Below are 9241 nucleotides of genomic sequence, written 5' to 3'. Positions count from 1 at the left end.
TGCAGGATCATCACTGGCAGCAAGGTCCTCCACAGAGCTCTTGGTTTGGGGGCCCTGACACTGCTTCCTCCCCTCACTCCTTCAGGCATATTTCTAGTCCTGAATACTATACTTTTAGGATCTCCCTTTGCCCTGCCCACACCTCTGTAAATAGACCCTTTATTAAATTCTCCTCAAATTACCCAATATCAGTGTGTCATCTGTTTCCTTCTCATACCAATATAGGAGTATGCCCCAGATCAGGTACTGGGATTGTATCAATTATAAATTCAAGGAGTATGAGAGAGGTCTTCCTGTGGGAGAGGAAATGCACCCAGGCAACCCATGGCATGTGGAGATGTCATTAGTCAAATTATCTTTGGGGATAGCAAGGACTAATGCATGGGCAAAGCAGGAAGATGGAAGCTGAAGTTCTTTATAGTTGTGGGGTTAGTCATTGGGTTCTTCTGATGACCACAAGGAACATGCATAGGGGAAAGGAGAACCAAAAGTTATCTTGTCTTACAGAGATGTGAGTGGGCACCAGAGTATCTCGATGGTGGCCTAGAGAAGTCCCCTTTTACACACATAGGGCATAACGCAGCTTAGAACTGGCCGGGGAGGGCATCATAAGGTTCCCCTAGTTTCAGTTCTGATTAAATGCTCAACTCTCCATGTTTCGTTTGCTTAAGTAATGGTCTGTGAGGGCAGGAACCCTAAAATGGGACAGACACTTGAGCAACCATGAACAAAGCCAAGAACTTTGAGTTCTCAAATTCTCTAGTCCATAAAGATAACTGCCTGCTGTATCACTCCCTCCTTCCAGAACCTCAGAATGTCAACCCTGCCCCTATCCCTCCTGGCTTCAGGCCCTTTATGAGTTAGATCCCTTCAGAGGCTGAATGGACAAGCACAAGCCCATGCTGAGCGGAGGCTGCCCAGGCTGAAGGAGGTACAAGCCTTGCCAGTCTGCTGCAGGGCAGACGCTGCGGGGGCAGGTATGGGAGTGGGTTCTAAGGGAACTGCACCAAGGAGGGTGGAATGTAAGGTTCAGCTAAGCCAAACTCATTGTGATTGCTCATCCAAGCCTTGGTATTTAATGTGTTGGTTCAAGCACCTGGGAAGGGCAGTAATAGTCTGCTGGGTTGGTTAATTAAGGCCTGGATTTAGTGGTAGCCTACAGTTAATGGGCATGAAATGCCAGAATGTTGCTGGCATGCTATAGAATGAATCAGGAGTTCAGGGAGATGAGCATGCTGGATTGGGTTTATTATGTGCAGCCTTCTTAGCCACCCCAGCCACACTCGCTTTACTAAACCATTAAGAATGCAGTGGGGAGGGCCACCAGCATCCTTGCCTTGCTCTGAAAATTAGAGTTGAGATCAATCAGTGGAACTAAATTCTCTGATTTCAGTGAGAATAATGGCATCCTGGTGGTATAGAGGACAGTGATGCTTAAGAGTCAAAGGCTGGCTGGGGTTGTGGCTCAGTGATAGCGAGCTCGCCTAGCATACATGAGGCCCTGGGTTCGATCTGCAGCACCACATTAAAAAAAAAAAAATTAAGGAATTGTGCCCACCTACAACTAAAAAAAAAAAATCAAAGGCAAGAGTGGCACACCTGTAATTCCACATACTCAGGAGGCTGGAGCAAGAGGATTGGAAGTTCAAGGCCAGCCTGGGCAATTTAGAAAGACCCTGTCTCAAAATAAAAAATAAAAAAGATGGGGTTATACTCAGTGGTAAAGCTTCTCTGGCTTCAATCCCCTGTACCAGGAAAAAAAAAAAAAAAAAAAAAAAAAGTTGGGGCTAGGTGTGTAGTACTTGCCTAAAATGTATGAGAACCTGGGTTTGAGCCCTAGCACCACTATAAATAAATAAATAAGCAAGATGGATACAATGTTCCACAGTAAAGCAAAAGGACAAAGTGATCATCAGATAAATAAAGTGACAGCCCTGTGGATGATAGCTCTTTCCCCAGTACCCCTTCTCTAGGGCTTATTCAATGGACTATGTATAAATGGTAAGCATGGAATGTAAGGCATGGAAGTCCTGCTTTGGCTCAGTCACCACTGATGTGGTGTGGCCAATGCTAAATGTCCAACGTTTTTACAGCCCAGTGCTAGACCCTGACTGGGCACCAATCTCACCTAGTTATAGATTGCCATACCATCATGAAGGGACTGTACCTCATCCTTGCAAGACTAGGCACATAGTTCAGATATGAATATGCTTTCTTTTCCTTCTGTCAGCACTGCTTATGAGCTTTCAGAATGCCATACCCATTACCATGACATTCCACATAAAATAACTTCCATTCAGGTCACACCTGCTGCAGCCAAGGAAATGTACCAATGAGCTCATGCCCATAGAATTCACTGGCCTTACCACTGCCCTATGACCCAGAAGCAGCTGACTGGATAGAAGGGTGGACCAACCTCACTAGGAAAACTGGGAAACTAATTCCTACAAGTTGGAATGCTATCCTGCAGGCTGTAGAGTATTTTATAAGTCATAACCAGAATTATATGTAACCTCAAGAGGTAGGGGTGGCAATGGCCTCCTTGCTATTACACTATAGAAATCTATGACCCACTAGAAGAATTTTTGCCATCCATTTCCATAACCTTGGCCTCAGGGGGTTTGGAGAGCCCAGTATTCCAGGGGTAAGCATTTCCACCATGAGCAATCATAGTACCCATGACTTAGAAGCTGAACTAACCTCCAGCCATTTTCCTTTCTCATGCTATTGAACCAGTAGGTGAAAAAAGTTGTCACTGTCATGTCTGGGTTGGTGGATACCAATTACCAGAGGAAATTTAGTTGCTTCTCTATAAGGGAGGTAGAGATGAGATCTGGAACTCAGGGGAGTAACTAAGATCTTCTTAATAATCTTTTATTCAGGGCCAGGGGTGTAGTTCAGTGGTAGAGTTTTCGCCTAGCATGTGTGAGGCACCAGGTTTGATCCTCAGCACCACAATAAGTAAATAAAATAAAGGTCTTATGTCCATCTACACTAAAGCAATATATTTAAAAAATAATCCTTTATCCAGTTGCCTTGTCAGCAGAAAATTTCAAGGGGTCAGGGATATAACTTGGTGGCAGAGCACTTTTCTAGCATGGGATTTGGTCTCCAATACCAAAAAAAAAAAAAAAAAAAAAAAAAAAAGAAAGAAAGGTTTCAACAAAGTCAGGACCACCAAAGACTCAGACCCTACAGGAATAAATATTTAAGTCACCCACCAGGTAAAGAACCCTATCCTGTGGCCCTCCATATTCAGCCTCCCCACCCAACACTTACAGGTCCTACCACACACTTCTCTCAAATTCAGACCATGGGGTCCCCAACTAGGATCAAAATATGAGAGGATGGTGAGGTTAGGGAATTTACTCTGCATTCCTCTCTGCAGAATCACCCCTACAGCAATGTCAGGCTCTCTTCCACAGTTCTCTTTGGCTCTGGGTTTGCTCCCTCCTTCCCCTCTTCAGACCTCAGTGCTGACACTCCATTGTTAGCAGCCCTTGTTTTCTCTTTATCTTTATATGCAGTCCCTTTATTAAATTCTGTTCAAATCACCTGAGTCAGGCGCGGTGGCACATACCTGTAATCCCAGTGGCTCGGGAGGCTGAGGCAGGAGGATTGATTCAAATTCAGGCTCAGCAAAAAAGCGAGATGCTAAGCAACTTGGTGAGACCCTGTCTCTAAATAAAATACAAAATAGGGCTGGGGATGTGGCTCAGTGGTTCAGTGTCCCTGAGTTCAATCCCTGGTACCAAAAAACAAAACAAAACAACAACAACAAAAAAAACCTATCTGTTTTCCCTTCCAGGACCCTGGAACAGTATGGATTTTAGTTAGGTTAGTTTTGGCAATGAGCAAGTGAAAACTCAAAATAACGGTGGCTTACAAAAGGTAAAAATTTATGTCTTTCTCATATAATTTGTTAGGTATTAAGTATCCTGAGCCTGGTGCACTGACACCATGAACATTATATCACATTGCATACACTGTCGTGTATAAAGGTGAGGACAATTCTCTCACAATGTGAGAAATGTGTGGTTAGGTGATTCCATGTTCTAATGTTTAGCAAACATCAGAGTGCACACATACAGAAATATAGATGGTCTAGCCTCGGCTATATGGCATGGCGTATTGCTGTGCCACATGGCTCTGATTTGCTCTGCTAGATTGCTCTTGCTGGATTTGCACTGGCAAGTAATTTTCCTCCACGATCAGCTTAGGTAGGGTTTCCAAAAATTCTTCAGCTGCCTTCACATCAGCACTCACAGACTTACCACTCACTTTCACATGATGTAATGATGAATAACTGTTTGAATCATTTAAACCACCCAGAGATAGCAGTAAATTCAACAGCATAGTTAGGTCCAGCTTTTTCTTTCAACATCACAAGCAAGCTTTCTGCTTTGGCTGTGATCATTGTGGTGCTAGGAAGGACACACTTTTTTGTCTGGTCTTCAATCAGGGTCATTAGAAGTTTACCCAAATCCAATAGAGGTCCTTCTCAAATTTGTATTAGTCTTGTAGCTTTTGATGAAGTAGATCCTTTAACAGCTTTTGTCACTTTGTTATTGCTCTTGAAGAGAGTAACAGTGGTGTAAGTGGATACGCCTGAGTGGGGAGCAATAACCACTGATTTTCCACCATCATAGTCCTTATTCACTTTTTATTTCCAGGTCAAGTAATCAATGTGTCCTCTTATTGGCAACATTAGAAGTGGAGTTTGCACACTTAGGGGCCATGTTGAACAAAACAACATGAGATTAGTTCAAACACAAGAGAAAATGATGTAATTAGATACTGCTGCCAGAGTAACAGGACATAGTGTTTTCTAGGTTTGGTGTTTGGTGCTTTTTTAAAAAAGTCTTTTGTTTTTATTTTTTGTTAGACCTTGCCAGGCTAATCTCAAACTCATGGGCTCAAGTGATCTTTCTACCTCAGCCTCTCCAGTAAATGGGATCACAGACATATACCACCACAACTCAATGGCAGCACATTGTTTCTCAATGATCTTTCTTTTTATAAGTACAAGAAATGAACTCTAAAATAATTATAAAAAGTAACTGCTTCTTGATGACCATGTCTGGATCTGCTTTCCTCCCCACATGCTTCCACCATGATGTTCTGCCTCACCTTGGACCCAGAGCAATGGAGTTGGCTGTCTAGAGCTGAGATCTCTGAAACCATGAGCTCCAAATAAACATTTAATCCTCCAAAATCACTTTGGTCAGGTCTTTTGGTCACAGGAGTGAAATAACTGACTAAAACAGAAATTGGTACTAGGAGTGGGGCCATTGCTGTGACAAACTGACCATGTGGTTCAGAAGCTTTTGGAGCTTTTTGGAATTAGTGGGAGGAATTTTGAAGAGTTTAGAGATACAAACTGGAAAGGTTTTTTAAATTGTTGTAAGTGGAGCTTAACAAGCAATTCTGGTAGGACTCCAAAAGACCAGAATGCCAATAGGATTGTGGACAGTAAAAACAGGGCTCATGAGGTTTAAGAAGATGAGGATTCTATTGGAAATTGGAAGAGGTCATTTGTGTTATGTTCTGCCTAATAAATTGTCTACATTTTGCCCATGTCCAGAGATTTTTTGTGAGGTTGAATGTAAGGGTAATATACTAGTTAATCTTACAGAGGAAATTTCAAGGCTTCACAGCATTCAAGTGGTGACTTGGGTATTGCTCACAGTTTTTAGCCAAGTTTACTGTGATAATTAGGAGCAGATAGCAGAGCAGAAAGATTTGAAAAATCTTGAAGTTTGACCAGAAAAACAAGAGTAAAACTGGGGTAAGGAAGTTCTGGTTGTTAAAGACTACAGCCACTAAAGAAATGCTAAATATGTTGTTACCTACAGACAATAGTAAAGATGACTTGAAGACATTTCAGGAATTGGCAAGACCATACCCAGGTCAGGATCAAGGGTATAAAAGTAAAAATTCCGTTGAGAAGAGACCAGTTGGGGTATCCTGCTTACACAGGGGTCCTGAGAAGTTGCCTCACCATGCTTGGGATGTATGCAGAGGAAAACTACAGGAATAGAGCAGAAATAAGCCAAGAGAGAGACTATGTGGACTTCAACCAAGCAAGGTCATAGGGACAGAGTTACACAAGCCATTTGGAGAGAACATCACAATGTCAAGTACCCCACATGCTGGACATGGAGCTACAGGACTTGTTTCAGATTTGCTTTGGTCCCATCCCTTCTTTATATGCTCCTATTTCTCCACGTGGAAATGTTTACTCCATGCCTTTATATATTGGATATATATTGCTTTTGATTTTTACAGGGGCTCACAGTGAGAGTTTGCCTTGAGTTTCAGAGGAGACTTTGGAATTGGATTTTGGGATTTAAAAACAGTATTTTTTTTGTAGTTGTAGATGGACAGAATGCCTTTGTTTGTTTATTTTTATGTGGTACTAAGGATTGAACCCAGTGCCTCACACACTCTAGGCAAGCACTGTGCCACTGAGCTACAGCCCCAGCCCAGGAATTGGATTTTTGAACAATGCTAAAACTGTTAAGACTATGGGGACTCTGCCAAGCACAGTGACATAAACCTGTAATCCTGGCAACTCAGAGGCTCGGCAGGATGGTCACAAGTTTAAGGCCAGCCTCAGCAACTTAGCAAGGTCCTAACAACCTGGTGAGACTCTGTCTTAAAATTAAAAATAAAAAGGGCTAGGGATGTGGCTCAGTGATAAATCACCCCTGGGTTAAATCTTCATAACTACCCCCTGCCACCCCAAAAGATTATGGGAATTCTTGAAAATGGATCAGATATATTTTGTATTATGAGATAGGCATAAGCTTCTGCGAGACAGGTGGAACAGTATGGTTTAGATATGAGGTGTCCCCAAAAGCTCATGTGTGAGACAATGCAAGAAAGTTTAGAGGTGAAATGATTGGGTTATGATAGGCTTAAGCTAATCTTTGCATTAATGTACTGAGGGACTATTTGGTTGGTAACTGTAGGTAAGTAGGTAGGGTGTGGCTGGAGAAGGTAGATCACTGGAGGTATGACTTTGGGGTTTCTATTTTGTCCCTGGTGAATGGAATTCTCTCTGCTTCCTGATGACCATGTCCTGAGCTGCTTTCCGCACTACACACTTATGCCATGATGCACTGCCTCACCTTGGGCCCAGAGCAATGGAGTTGACCATCTAAGACTGAGACTCTGAAACCGTGAGCCCCAAATAAACTTTTCCTCCTCTTAAAAACAAGTATAGTATAAGAAATCAGAGTATGTGAAGGAAATCATTGAGTTCCCCATCCTGAAGCTACATGGCCAGATCGTGGAAATTGAGTCTACTTTTCACATGTATGTTCAGCCTATAGTCCATTCACAGCATACCCTACTCTGTACAGTGCTCACCTCACCAGGATAATTTTTTCTATTTTATTTTAATTATTTATTTACTTATTTATTTATTTATTTATTTATGGTGCTGGGGATTGAATCCAGGCAGAGTGAGCCATCTCCAGTGTTTTATTCTTATTTTGGGATAAGGTCTCACAAAGCTGCTCAGGCTGTCCTCATACTTGTGATCCTCCTGCCTCTGTCTCCCAAGTCACTAGGATTACAGGCATGCACCACCCTGTCTGGCTCACCAGGATTATTCAAATCAAGGTGGATGGTCAGCCAAGCCTGCAGCAAGTAGTAGAGAGGGTCAATGAGTGGATGGCACAGGAAGACCTCTTAGATCCAAACATCAAGTCAATTTTTGACATTCATGGAGACTGGGATTTAAAAGCCATGTTCCTAAGCCAGTGCTTGAGATTATCAGAGGATTATTATTTCAAGCAGTGGATTAATCTGAAAATGGCTTCACCATGGGCTGCTGGCCCAAGAATGGACTTCTAGACATGAATAAGGGCCTCAGCCTCCAAAATATAGACTGGTCCCACAGCAGTATTGGTCAGCCCCTCTACAAATGTTCCTGGCAGCTTCTTGACTACAAGAACATTGTGAATGTCATGAAGGCATTCAGATATTGAGGCTTCATCTTCAAGCAGACATTGAAGTTTTTCTGATTGGCTGAGGATGGGCTGGGGCAAGAGGGTAGCTCAGCCCAGAATGCTCCTCTCCCTCACCAGATGAAAAAGGGAGAGTGGCATAGCCTTGTACCCAGAGTGTCCCTCAGATGCCCTGTGGACTTGTGTCCCAGGAAAGTACTTGGCCACTTGGCCCCCCAGGAGCAGATATTTTGTACCCACCACCCTTACCCCTCAATCTCAGCTCAGTGTTATCCCCTCCCATGTGGTCCTGGGCTGGAGGAACCCTGGCACCCACTGTCTCCTCCATGGTACAGAAGCCACCAAACTCTCCTCACCCCTCCTATTCATAGTGTGTGGTACCCCTAGGACTCCAGGACAGATAAGGCCCTACCTGTGTCTACCCCATCCCCACTGTGAACATGCCACTGAATAAAGTTGGGAAAATGGGGAGTATAGTACAAACCAGGTGTGGTGACACATGCCTATATTCCAGCTACTTGGGAGACTGAGCAGGAGGATCACAAATTTAAGACCAGCCTGTACAATTTAGAGATACCCTGCCTCAAAATTAAAATTTTAAAAGGGTAGGGGATGTAGCTCCATGGTAGAGTGATTGACTAACATACTGGAGGCCTTGGAATCCACCCCCAGCAACACACACACACACACACACACACACACACACACACACAGGAGTAAATATGTAAACCACTGACTAGTCATTTAAAAGTATCCTTATTAAGTATTTACTGTTGCATGTAATTGTGTGTGCTATATTTTCATACCACTGGCAGCCCAGTAGGTCGTTTATACCAGCCTCACCATTGTGATCTTACATGGCTACAATGTCACTAGGTGGGGGAAATTTTTCAGTTCCATTATAATCTTATGGGACCACTGCTGTATATGCAGCTGGTCATTGACTGCCAGGTTGTTATGTGGCATGTGACTATATTTTTTAACTTCTTAAAATTCACATCATAACACAGACATTTTTTCCAGGTCATTATGTACTCATCAGAAAGAATCAAGGTGTGGCTCAAGGATCATTTTCCAAAGCACTTTTCACAATCTGTACCCCCAGGTACACACTCTGACTGTACACACACACACACTCAGATGCACACACTTTTGCTTAGTTACTCTGAGTCCTCTTCCTTCCTGTCTTCCCTCCACTGACTGCCAAGAGTAGCCCTTGTCTTATTATCTCCAACCCCAATTCCTGGCATAAAACAGAAACCAAT

The 9241-nt window shown here is 43.0% G+C and overlaps 1 pseudogene; it reads left to right on the top strand.

Annotated features, from left to right (window-relative positions):
* Window positions 1–3651: 3651 nt before the first annotated feature.
* LOC124989300 (ERI1 exoribonuclease 3-like) lies at window positions 3652–8033 on the top strand (annotated as a pseudogene).
* The last annotated feature ends 1208 nt before the right edge of the window (window positions 8034–9241 follow it).

The sequence above is a fragment of the Sciurus carolinensis genome, chromosome 7 (assembly GCF_902686445.1).
Source record: "Sciurus carolinensis chromosome 7, mSciCar1.2, whole genome shotgun sequence".
Taxonomy (NCBI): domain Eukaryota; kingdom Metazoa; phylum Chordata; class Mammalia; order Rodentia; family Sciuridae; genus Sciurus; species Sciurus carolinensis.
This window is presented reverse-complemented; position numbering and strand designations above follow the sequence as displayed.